Genomic DNA, 13,875 nt, shown 5'->3' on the forward strand with positions numbered 1-13,875 from the left:
TGATAATACATGTTTTCTTTCTTTTATTTTTTTGTAATAACACAAAAAGTGTTAAAACTAAAGTATCTTTTAATGAATATATGATTTCGTTTTTCGACAACTTAGCTAGCTAGGTAGAAAAATTGAATTGAATTTCCCCTTTTAAAAACAACAGTAAATAAGCATAAATATTTTTTTAAAATATTATGTGGTCTGTAGTTTCATTTTGGAACAGAATAAACGCGTTATTATGAGTGAAAACACTAACAACTTAGGTTAGGTACAAAATGGACATTTAGAAACACGGTTTTATTTTTTTAAAACAAACCCGAAAATTTTAATGGTGAATATTTGAATATAATTTTAAGAAAAGTCTATAACAATTGTTTATCATCATTTTTTGTCAACGAAAAAACTTGTAAAATACGCAATTTACTTTATTTAAAAAAATGTTTTTAGAAATTGCATTTTTTGTTATTTTAAAATTTAACCTATTGCAGACTTAGCACCTACATAATCCGACTTTTGAGAACTTTATAATTAAAAAAGAGAATTTAATTACATAAGGATGAAAAAAAGAAAGCATGTTTTATCAAAATGTTTTTGACAAAATAAAAGTCCTTAAATTATAGAGGGAAGTAGTTTCTCCCCATAGTGTTTAAATGTTGAGAACATTTGCAGTATTTTGAACGCATGAACATATAATTATATCCATGGTTTCTCTTACAACAGAAGGGTTGTTTCTTTGTCTATAGATCGTTAAGCTTATATATATATATATATATATATATATAAAAGATTGACATATTAAAGATTGCCGTGGGTTCTCCTCTCAGCTCTGTTAAGACCAGCGCTATTAAGAATGTTTCAACTAGGGTTTCTAATTACTCGTCTAAATCTTATCATAGTAAAAGATCCAGTACGTTTTATCGAAATATTTTTTGGGAAAATGAAGTGTTTAAACATGTGCGTTTTTAATTTTTGCATTTCACATAGAAAATACATTTTTATTATTTCGTTTGAAAACATATCGCTAGACATTTAAAGTGAATTAAAGATGGAAGCATTCCAAATTGTTAGACAAAACTTTTAATGGTGAAAATTTAAATATAATTTTGAGAAAAGTTTATAACAATTTTTTTATCATTTTTTGTCAACGAAAAAAGTTGTAAAATATGTAATTTACTTTAAGATACACATTACATTGCTACATTGTATTTTTATAAATTGCTTTTAATGTTTTTAATTTAAGATAGTTTTGCATTCTTGTAAATACATGTATTTGCATATTTTATGAAAATAGTTTTTGGACAAAATAAAGGTCTTTAAATTTCGGATGGAAATGGTTTTTCATCACAATGTTTAAGCATGTGTGTCTTTAATGTTGATTTCTGAGAAAATGAGGATCGGCATATTTCACAAGAAAAAGGTTTTTCCTTTGTGTGTATCCGCATGTGAACTTTCAAGTTTGATTTATAAGTAAATGATGATCCACACAATTCACAAGAGAATGGTTTCTCCCCACTGTGTATACGCAGATGTGCTTTCAATGTTGCTTGGTGCTTAAACAGAGATTTGCATATTTCACAAGAATATGGTTTCTCCCCAGTATGTACACGAAGGTGTTCTTTCAACGTTGATTGGTGATTAAACGAAGATTTGCATATTTCACAGGAATATGGTTTCTCCCCAGTGTGTACATGCATATGTACCTTTAAGTTTCCTTTGTGAGAAAACGAAGATGAGCAAAAATCACATGAAAATGGCTTTTCACCAGTGTGCTTACGCATGTGCATTTTGAAATTTCCTTTTAGAGAAAAACAACGTCCACAAATTTCACAACAAAATCGTTTCTCTCGAGTGTGTGTGTACATGTGATTCGTCAGAATCGATTTTTGTGAAAAAGAAGCTGCGCATATTTCACAGCTATATGGTTTCTCCCCAGTGTGTACGTCCATGTGTCGTTGCAAGATATGTTTCTGTGAAAATGAAGCACCACATATTTCACATGAAAATGGTTTCTCTCCAGTGTGTATACGCATGTGGTTTGTCAGAGTTTTTTTTTCTGAAAAAGCAGAGTTGCAAATTTGACATGAGAATGGTTTTTCACCTGTGTGTACACGAATGTGTCTCGTCAAAGTGTTTTTTTCAGAAAACGAATCTCCACAGATTTCACAGCTAAATGGTTTCTCCCCTGTATGTTTGCGCATGTGTTTTGTCAAAAGTGATTTTATAGCAAATGAACATGCACATATTTCACAGGGAAAACGTTTCTTGTTGTCTTCGTGAGTTCGTAAGTGTTCATTCAACTCTGCTTTTTGTGAAAATGCAGATCCACAACGTGCACAGGAAAAGGAGTTTGATTCTATTACACTATGCATTGGATCTGTAAGAAAATTAAAAAATTAAAACAAATGCAAAAGTATACATTATTATTAAATATAATTAGATCCTTCTTAGACTATAGAAGCATACAGGTTGTCATTGATAGACGTATACCCAAGCAGCATAACATTAATGCGGGAGTTTCTCAGGGATCGATCCTTGGACTATTATTATTCCTAATATTCATAAACGACGTCCCTGATTATATTGTGTCTGAGATGAGTATATTTGCAGATAATTCAATGCTCTATAACATGCATATGGGAAGAACGGATAGACATAAATTTAATGGATCTGTAAGAAAAGACAAAAAATTAAAACAAATGCAAAAGTATACATCATTATTAAATATAATTAAATCCTTCTTAGACAATAGAAGCATACAGGTTGTCATCGATGGACGTACATCCAAGCAGAATAACATTAATATGAGTTTCTTAGGGATTGATCCTTGGACCATTATTATTCCTGATATTCATAAACGACCTCCCTGATAATATTGTCTCTGAGATTATACTTGATAATGATTTAATGCTCTATAACATGCATAAGGGAAGAACAGATGGACATAAATCTAAGATAATGGCAGAATCGTTAGAAAATTACCTCCAGACTATAGTGGAATTTGGTCGTAAATGGATGGTAACATTTAATGCTAGTAAAACTAAACTGCTCTCCTTTAACAATTACAAGACGCCTCTCCAACGGCCTATATCCATGACAAATAACTGAGTTTGATTCTATTACACTCTGCATTGCATCTGTAAGAACACAAGATAAAAAATGTTATAGAAATATTATTATAAAATTTAATCATGTTTCAATATATTGCAAATATTCATATTTTATTGGAAATTTTTAATCATAATTTGACCATTATGTTGGTTTATACAAGTACGGTGTAATTCAGGTCAGCATTTTATGAAAAAGAAATGCCTACGTATACAAGAAAATGATTTGTAATCCGCTATAAAGAAAAAATGCTAAAATTATAAAACACATTGAACATCTGTTACTTCACACATAAAAAATATTACAAAATATATTTAGCCTACGTTTCAATAATTTAATGTATTTTGCAAATATACATGTTCTATTAAAAAATGTTTTTTCTTATAATTTGAACAAAATATGAGCAACACTGAAAATATATCTGTAGAAAATACAAGTGCATTAAAATGTAAATATTAAAACAAATGGTATAGATTTATTATTAATAGAAAATTTTATTGTGTTGCAATATATTGTGAATATTTATATTCTGGTAGAAACTGATTTTCTCATAATTTGAATGTGATGTTTTCTACAAATAAGGCGTCAGTACACAAGTGTTCATTCAGTTCAAGATTTTGTGGGAAAAAAAACTAAAACACATACGAGTAAAATGGTTTCAAGTCTGTTTTCATAAAAAAATGAAAGACATTCACTATTTTTATAATACAAGCAGAACCTGTGGAAATTCTACACCATACTATTTCATATGTAATATATTGATGTTGGCATTCAGTACATGTTCAACATAAATGGAGACACCTTCCAGTGTTATTGCAGCTCTTTTGTTAAAGATGCAAACATTTATCTAAGCAAACAGGGAGGCACTGTGTAGCCCGGTCATAAAATACGCTTAAATATGATATTTTAATTCATGCAGATTTTGTATATATCATTATAGTCATTTTCTATCAATTCTCATATATTATAAAGTAATGATTTCAAAAATAAAATATATTCAGTACACAAGTGTTCAGTCAGTTCAACATTTTGTGTAAAGAAATGTTTACGGGTAAAATGATTTTTGATAAGGTAAGGCATAAACGTCTCCTTCACAAGATCTCCAGCTATGGTATAGCAGGAAATACCTTCTCAATTATTAAATCATTTCTGTCTGATAGGTTTATAAGTGTAGTAGTTGATGGGCAGAAATCAGAAGCTCTCAGTATTAATGCTGGGGTCCCTCAGGGGTCCATCCTAGGCCCAACTCTCTTCCTGATCTACATTAATGATCTTCCAAATCACATCCTTACATCATTTGTAGACATTTATGCTGACGACACTACCATCTATTGCAACATATCAAAGACCGTAAACGACCAAGTTCTCTCTGATTCTCTCTCCTCTGATCTTGAGCACATAATTCAATGGGGAAAGCAGTGGCTAGTTATTGAAATGAATGGCTCTTATCTTGAGGAAGCTTCATGTTTTAACAACGTGTATGAGTAAAATGATTTCAAGTTTGTTTTCATAAAAAAATGAAAGAAATTCGCTGTTATTATAATACAAGCGGGACCTGTGGAAATTCTGCAGCAGACGATTTCATATGTAATATATTGATGTTGGCATTCTGTACATGTTTAGCATAAATGGAGATGCCTTGATATTAGTGCAGCTCTTTTGTTAAAAATGCAAACGTATTTATCTAAACAAGCAGGGAGACACTGTGTAGCCCGCTAGTAAAATATGTTTAAATATGAAATTTTAATTCATGCAGATTTTGTATATATTATAGAGTCAATTTTCTATCGATTCTTATATATTATAAAGTTATGATTTCAGAAATTGAATTGAAACTCAAACCAAAACTTATGAAGAATTCTTAGTAAAATTATTTATTACAAGAAATGGAAGGTTGTAACAATTAAACGACATTTACTCAGAAGAAAAAAGATGTAAGCGTTAAACACAAAATAAATAACACACGCGCTATCCTTTGCATAATTTAAATGTCTTTTATTTTATTGCAAATGTTAACTGTCTAATATTTTATTTCTATATAGCTATTAAAGTTTCAACAAAGATTGCTTGTCCATCTTGTCCATTTTTTTTTGGACCCGTCCAGCCTCATTTTAAGTTATCATATTAATTTTTAGAGGGTGGGGACGAATTTTCCATTAGAGAGTTCTGTCTGCAGTAGGAAAGTTTTTTAGAGAGGTGAGGGCAGCCATTTCAATTTATGATGACTGCACTAGTCCCTTCCCCCACCCCCAAAAATAAATTATAAAGGAAAGCAAAAATAAAGGAAAATTTATTTTTATTTTTTCAACATAAATTTTTCCTGGTCATAAAGAATAGTATGAAATTTATTTAATCTATGTTCCAATAATCTAAAATGAATTCTGAATATTCACTTTTTATTTCAATATGGTTGTTATGGTCTTTTGTTTTTCAAGCAAATTCAGAAAATGCTTTTTTATTATTGTTTTATAGTGTTATTTTTTTTAATTTTTTTAATATTGTTTTATCATGTTATATTTAAAAGTTTTTAAAATATAGTTTTATCATGTAATTTTTTTAATTTTTTTGATATTGTTTTATCGTGTTATTTTTTATTTTTTTAATATTGTTATCATGTTATTTTTTAATTTTTTGATATTGTTTTATCGTGTTATTTTTTATTTTTTTAATATTGTTATCATGTTATTTTTTAATTTTTTTTGATATTGTTTTATCGTGTTATTTTTTATTTTTTTAATATTTTATCATTTTATTTTTTAATATTTTATCATGTTATTTTTTAATTTTTTAATATTGTTTTATCGTGTTATTTTTTAATATTGTTTTATCATGTTATTTTTTAAAATTCTTTTGATATTGTTTTATCGTGTTATTTTTTAATTTTTTAATATTGTTTATCATGTTATTTTTTCTGGACATAAAGAATACAATTTTCAAGGTTATTCAAGAGAATAGAAATAAGGCATTCTCAATGTAAAATTCAAGAATTTTTCATTGTTAGTATGAAATTTATTTAATCTATGTTCCAATAATCTAAAATGAATTCTGAATATTCATATGAGAAAATAAGTATCTTTCATAGTTTGAAAATGTGTTATCTTATACAAAACAAAAAGCAACAATGAACAAATAATCAATAAAAAAATGTCATTGCGTAAAAAGTGTAGACATATTATTACTAATTGTGAGATGAAACTGTATTTAATGTTTAAATATTATTTGGAGAAATTTTTAGAGCAAGTTTTTATTACCATTTTTTAAATAATTATTGCTAACTGTAAGATGAAACTACCAATTACTGTATTTAATGGCAAATGTTTAAATATTATTTGGAAAAAGGTTTATAGCAATTTTTTATTACCATTTTTAAAAAATTGTTACTAACTGTGCAATGAAACTATTTAATGGAAAAGATTTAAATATTATTTATTTATTCCAATAATCTAAAAGCATGAAACACAAAATAAATAAAACACACACGCCATCCTACTAATATATAGATTAATCTTATTCACGTTATGAAATTAATTTAATTCACTTTTTTGTAAGAATAAGCATCTGTTACTTTGTATTCACAGGGTTCGTACAAATTTTTTAATATCCATTTTCAAGGCTTTTCAAAAATTTTCAATGCCTTCTCCAGACAAAATTCAAGTTTCCCAAACAAATTTAGGGGTGTGTTACAATCCAAAAATTTATTAAATCAAAATGAAGGCAACAATTTTTGTTAGGATTTGAAAATCAATAAAAAAAAATTTAATTGCTGTAAAATTAATTTTTATATATTGCTGACTAGAAAAGTACAACGTAACAATTTTACTGCATATCATTTAATTGGAATTCATTGAAATGAGTATTATTAATTTTTATTTATTGCAGACTCATCTTTTCTTAGTTGTTTCACAAGGTTTCGGCCAACTATTCCTCTGGCCTTCATCAAGTTGTATCCGCGACGGATAGGAACTCTAAATCTCCTGACTGCATTCACTGCAATTACTGCCTTCCGTAGTTGTTGTTAAGTAAGGCAGTAAATGCAGTGAATGCAGTCAAGAGATTCAGAGTTTCTTTCCGTCGTGGTTACCACCTGACAAAGGCCAGAGGAATAGTTGGCCGAAACCTTGTGAAACAACTAAGAAAAGATGAGGATAATAGTCCACAATAAATAAAAATTAATAATACTCATTTCAATGAATTCCAATTAAATGATATGCAGTAAAATTGTTATGTTGTACTTTTCTCGTGTTATTTTTTCTTTTTTTAATAGGAGACGATAGTTCAATAGTTCAATAAAATCTGGCGAAAATACAGGAAAAAGAGTTCAGTTCTGTTACACTCTTTAATATTATCTTATTCAGTGGGTTTTTAACAGTATTTTGTATAATTTTTTATTTTTAACTCCTTTTCTCAAACTTACCATGTTCAACAGTGTCTTGTGCCATTTCTAATTCTCAAATACATTGCTAAACACTGTATGTTTTTTGAGCTGAATAAATATTTTACATTAACTAAAAACACTAAAACGTATCCAGTTAGGTAGAAAAATAACTTATCTTGCCCTTGATAACATTTACTTTTTATATATTTGTTATTTGACAACTTTTTCGAATCTATATGAAACTCGAATTTTTATGCAATAGTAAAAGTTTGGGAACAAGAAGATTTAAGTAGAAGGTTTCTCATTGCACGTGGAGTATTGTCAAAAACGCTTATATGTCCAAAGTGCCAAATTTTGTGTTCTTTTACTGAGAAAAGTCGAATACGGTGCTGTGGAAACTATGTTATTATTACATTACATCCAACTCACTGTTCTCATTCAACATGTCAACTTTTATAGGTTTTTGAGTACGCTGAAAAGGTTGGGGGGGGGACTATTCCGAAAGCCGTTCTTAACATGGGGAGGTTGGGGTGTTTATTCATTGTAAGCATACCGTAAAACTTATAAAAGTCAACATTTAATGTGAACGGTGAGTTGGATTTATATAAAAAAAACAATACTAAAAAAGGTATACCAAATTGACTTTTTCGTTTAAATTTAATTATTTCGTTTTTGTTAAGAAAATTTTATAAAAAATTATTAAAAAAAAGTCTTTCATTTCTTTATATATATATATATATATATATATATATATATATATATATATATATATATATATATAGGGTGACTCAAAAAAACTGTTAAGGTTTGAGACATTATGTTGAACAAAGATGGCGGCATAGTTCAGATCAGATCCTTATTGTAATTGGCAGTAACCAAGATGGTGGCCAAGAATTAAATGCGGTTCGTGGCAACTGATTGAATCCAAAATTCGACAATTTTTGTAGTAATTTTGAAAGGTTTTCATTGGTTGTTTAGCACAGCCAGTGGTTATAAAAATGATTGGCGAATACATTCATCTCATACCCCCATTACAAGTCCATTGTAATGGGATGTGTTTCCTAGCGGCTTCGGCTGCAGGGAGACAGGGTAGTACATGTCAAGGATTCGTCACTTGACACTCAGCCCGACAGGTGAGGGGCCGGGAACCGACCCAGCACCTGTCGGACTGAGGTACACCTAGGAGGTAATACCTAGGAGGTCCACCCTTCCAGGCCTTGCCACCGGGCTTTCCGATGGGGCAAGTTTATTGCTTGCTGCTTGAGGCGCCCCAACTGGGGAATGCTGACGGGGTTACTCAGGCAATTTTTAAAATTGCAGGAGTGCCCCTTCTTTAGGGGAGTCTGCGGGGTTCCCACTTTCCGGCCTTGTGCCACATATTGCTGATGTGGGCAGCAATTAAATATATACCCCTATTAGAAGTCAAAAACATTTTACAAAAACAAAAGCTAAATGGAGGCCATCTAGAACATATGCTGTAGAATGGAGAAAAAAAGGTAAAACTATACAAACACCGTGACAGCGAATTAACCCTAACCCTAACCCCTAACCCTAACCCTAAACCTAACCCTAACCCCTAACCCTAACCCTAAACCTAACCCTAACCCTAACCCTAAACCCTAACCCTAACCCTAATCCTAACCCTAACCCTAACGCTGTCACGGTGTTTGTATAATAATACCGAAAAAAAAAGGCCAAAGACCCTAGTGTTTTGATGTGATGTTTTGAATATAATAAACTAGTTATGACCAAAGTTTCATTTCATTCGGACAAAACACGAAGAAACGGAGCCTAATTAGAGTTGGGGACCGTTTTTTTTTTTGGGGGGGGGTCACTCTGTATAAAGTACGATTGTTGAATGTTATTCTTTCAATTACTTTCGATATTGGGGAGGGGGGCATGAGCAAGTTGAAAAACAAAAGATTAAAAAAGAAGCAAATTTAAATTTCCGTTCCATTTTTTATAACAACCGTAAAACAGAGCATTCTCCACAAGTTTTACCATATTTTTTAATTTAAAGTTTTAAAACAAAAGAAAATTTCATTTAAAGAAATGTAAAAAATTAAATTTTATTATCATTTTTTTTTTTTATTGTTTCATGATGACATAGGAAGGGTTAAAAATGAAAATAATTTCTTGAAATAAAATATTTCTATATGGTTTCGCATTTCGTTTCATGCTTAGTGATTCCCGTTCTGTATTTGCGTCAACTGTATCTATTCCCGCCATTTTACTTTTAGGAACGCAATTGTTAGAGATTGCCGAAACTGTATATAAACGAGCAATAAAAACAATGATTTGAAAATTATACTTACATTTTGTGTCGTAATTTTGTGGTCGAAGTGTTTTTTTTTTGTTTTTTGTTTGCTTTTTTTTTTTTACAAGAATAACAATAACAACATTTTTTACAAGAATAACATAACAACATTAAATAAACAAGAGATTCTACAATTAAATCTGTTGAGATTTCGTTAATTCTTTTGTTTTTCTATCGATAATATTTCGAGGAGATCTGAGAATCATTATTAAATTTCACGATTAATATAGATAGCAATAATTGTTATTACCCACAATGCAATGCTCACTTCCGTTAGGTTGAGTCAAGAAGGGGAGATAATTCATCGAAATAAATAAAAAGAAAAGGGCGTAATGGAAAAACAACCGTCTCGGTGCGAGTAAAAACCGGTGTGTCTGTGAAAATCTCGCATTGGTCTAAAAATGTTCCGGCATTGATAAAAAATATTTTACAAAAGTAAGTAATAATAAATAAAATGTCATTATTTAATAGTTTGGTTCTCGTGACTCTTTTGCTTCCCAATTTTTCGTCTGCTAAAATTTTAATCACGTGATTATGGTGTAGCGACAATAAAATAAACCATTCATTCAAGTGCCGTTTGTTACGGATTTAGCTGAATACGATATTAAAAATCACTTCTGGCGGGTGTTTTGAAACTATTCTGTATTCTCACCTAACAATTTAATAAACAAAAAAGGTATTGTAAAATTTGAATATATATATATATATATATATATATATATATATATATATATATATATATATATATATATATATATATATATATAATTTTTAAAATAGAATTAACAGTTTATATATAATTATATTTTAAAGATAATATATATACCGCTCCCCATGTGGGGGTACCAAATTGGTTAAAGGGAAAATTATTCCCAACTTGCATTTAGGTAAAAATACACTTTCGTAAATAATTGAATTCATTCAAAACATATCGCTAAAACCAAAACAAAGACCATCTCTCTCTCTCTCTCTCTCTCTCTCTCTCTCTCTCTCTCTCTCTCTCTCTCTCTATTGAAAAGGGTAGGTTGATTTAGCGAGATAAAAAACAGTTTGAATAAATTGACAATGATTTAAATTTGTAATTATATAAAAAATAATTATTTTATTTTCAGTTACTTATGTGTAATTATTTCTTAAGAAATAAGTACTAAAAATAATGAGCCACGCAACGCACACGCAACACTTTAAATCATTGTGAATTTATTCAAATGGTCATTTGGAAAAGAAATATATAAAGTAAAGTAGTACTTACAATAAAAAAATTCTACTATTGCATAAAAGTCACTGTGTGTGTGTGTGTGTGTGTGTGTGTGTGTCTGTGTGTGTGTGTGTGTGTGTGTGTGTGTGTTAGAGAGTTCCTTTCTCATACGATCCCAAACGGCTGAGCTTATCTTTTTCAAATTTTACATAAAGTTAATTTATATGTCTGGCAGTGTTCTTAGATATTTTTTTTTTTTACAGAAATTCATACGATAAGTATCGAAAATCGAAAAAATCTGATCCTAAAAATAGTTGTTTTTTTTTTTCTTATAGACAAACGGGGGGTACCCGGCATTGCCCGGGTGTTTAGAGGTGTGTGTGTTCGGGCGGCAGTGGGTGTGTGTGTGGGGGGGGTAATCAAAACATAAGAATAAGCGAAGTAAAAAAACTTTAAAAAATCGAAAAAAAAACACAAAAAAACTAACGTCAGAATTCGCCATTAAAAAAATAGTGATTATTTAGACTCGCTATCTTTCGAAGCTTATAACAATATGAATAATGTAATTTAAACCCTAATTTCTTTTTCCATAAAATGAGCAAAGACCAAACTTTAAAATAATAAAATGTTTTATCGAAAAATATACAATATTTTTTTAATCGGTTTTCCTTAAGAAAGATTTCACAAAATTCAACGAATTTTAACTTAATCTAAAAATAATAAATATATATTCATATTATATGGTATATATTATAAATTCAAAAAAATCACTTACCTATATAAAATACTGATCAATGGGTGCTTCCATTCTTCATTTATAGGAATTTGTCCATTTTTATATTTATATTCCATGGATGTTTTAAATAAAAGAATTTTTTTAAACAACTATTTGAATAAACCGCCATTACATAAGCATTAACTGGTGTTAGTGAAGCGTCGAAGCGATGTTTCTTCCTATTTTGAAATATGGATGGATACAAGAAGGTAAAAACAACACATACGCATTAGCCATCTAGCCTTGTCTGTGAAGAAATGTGTGTCACCATAGATGGAAAAAAATCACATTTTACTTATCAGTTTTTGCCTTTAAAAAAAAACACTCGAGGAATTTTACATTTTTTCTTTTCTCAAAGAAATACGTGAGTTTTTGATTTAATATATTTTATTTCTTCTTTATGGAGTGAATTTTTTTTAAATATCTAAAAAAGACATTGAATGAAATAGAAAAAAATAATCGTAATTCTACAAAATTTTCTGGACAATATAACAGATTATAAGGTTTCACTTAAAAAACAACAAAAAAATAAACGTGTTTTAAAAAAAGGTTTTAAACTTTGAACTTTAAAGGTAAATTTGATAATAGCTGTTCTTTTTTGTTTTAAATTAGCTTATTTTATTTATTGATCTTTTATCTTTAATTTGCGATATATAAATTTGAGGTGAAAAAATTAATTATTTTCATTTGAATAGACATTTCAAAATGGGGGAGTTGAATTAAAAAAAACGTTTGTCTAAAATATTATATTTGGTTTATTGGAAAGAGCATAAAATTTCACATTGACCATGAAAATATTATAAAAACTGAACCATTAGAAAAATTTTGATAGATTTTTAAAGTTTAAAAATTGAAAAATACTGAACTTGTAAAATTCAATTGATTTCATTACGTAAAAAACATGGCTGCATGAACGCGCGCAGGCACTTTGTAAAAATTTCAGAGGACAGATATAAAAAAAAAACTTGGCTAAAAACATTAATTCCTTCGCCCTCAATTGGGCACTTTTCTACAAGGAGGGGTCGCTTTTTTCGCCAATGTTTTCGAAAGTTATCCCTTCTTTTTGATTGACTAGCCGTGATTTAAACCTTTGCCATTTCCGGTTTTGCAATGGACGCAATGGCAAAGAAGTCACATTTTTTTCACGTTCTTTTCTTCCTTCGCAATACGGGTTCGAGCCTGCTTGCCTACCACCACTTTTTATTTATTTATTTATTTATTTATTGTTTCTTTCTTTTGCTCGACACACCTCGAAACACCTGGGCAGCGCTGGCCACCCAGGCTGGTATATAATAATCAATAGAAGATAATTCATGCACATGATAAACCATGTTTAACGGGTAACACTGGGCGTCCAGCTAGTATATATATATATATATATATATATATATATATATATATATATATATATATATATATATAGTCTAGCGGCACTGATGAGTTGTGAAACAACGAAACAGGTCTGTATGTCGATGACTAAAATATATTTTATAAAGCTCCCCTCTTTGGTAGAGCACTCTCGTAAATTATCTTACTCGCTACTTAATTTAGCTGAAATAATGCGAAGCTCGCGATTTGTTTACAAACAAACGTTTGAGCCCTCTACGAGTAGCGGACGGATGTTTATTTAAATAATCGTTCGGACAGGTTAATTTCGGCCACTGATTCCGTAGTCAAGGGGTAGGACTGCCGACTGTCATCACGACGGTTCTAGGTTCGATCCTCGGCTTGGGAGAGGTGTTAGTCTAGCGGCACTGATGAGTTGTGAAACAACGAAACAGGTCTGTATGTCGATGACTAAAATATATTTTATATATATATATATATGTGTGTGTGTGTGTTTTATTTTATTACCGTTTTATCTGTTTAGTTACACATGTTTCGGTTACCGAATTGTATCAACAATCCAGCAACTTCGTCAGACTTGAACAGAAGTGGTTATTATGATTTGGAAAGACAATTTTAGAAGAAGACGATGGAAAAAAGGGGGAAATCTCAATTTTGATCTGACAACATTTAAGCTCTAAGATTTAATAATTAAATAAATAAATTTAAAAAAAATCATTGAACACGGGTGAAGTGGAGTTTAAAAACTTTAGCCAGATATAACACGG

The 13,875-nt window shown here is 29.8% G+C and overlaps 1 long non-coding RNA gene across 1 annotated transcript; it reads right to left on the reverse strand.

Annotated features, from left to right (window-relative positions):
* Positions 1-1,052: 1,052 nt before the first annotated feature.
* Positions 1,053-10,218, reverse strand: LOC145269651 (uncharacterized). The gene is made up of 2 exons (XR_013865160.1): positions 9,787-10,218; positions 1,053-2,365 (listed from the first exon to the last, which is right to left on the reverse strand). It is a non-coding gene; the product is annotated as an uncharacterized LOC145269651 (long non-coding RNA).
* Between the last annotated feature and the right edge of the window lie 3,657 nt (positions 10,219-13,875).

The sequence above is a fragment of the Euprymna scolopes genome, chromosome 45, assembly GCF_053919585.1.
Source record: "Euprymna scolopes isolate OS-2025 chromosome 45, ASM5391958v1, whole genome shotgun sequence".
Classification (NCBI taxonomy): domain Eukaryota; kingdom Metazoa; phylum Mollusca; class Cephalopoda; order Sepiida; family Sepiolidae; genus Euprymna; species Euprymna scolopes.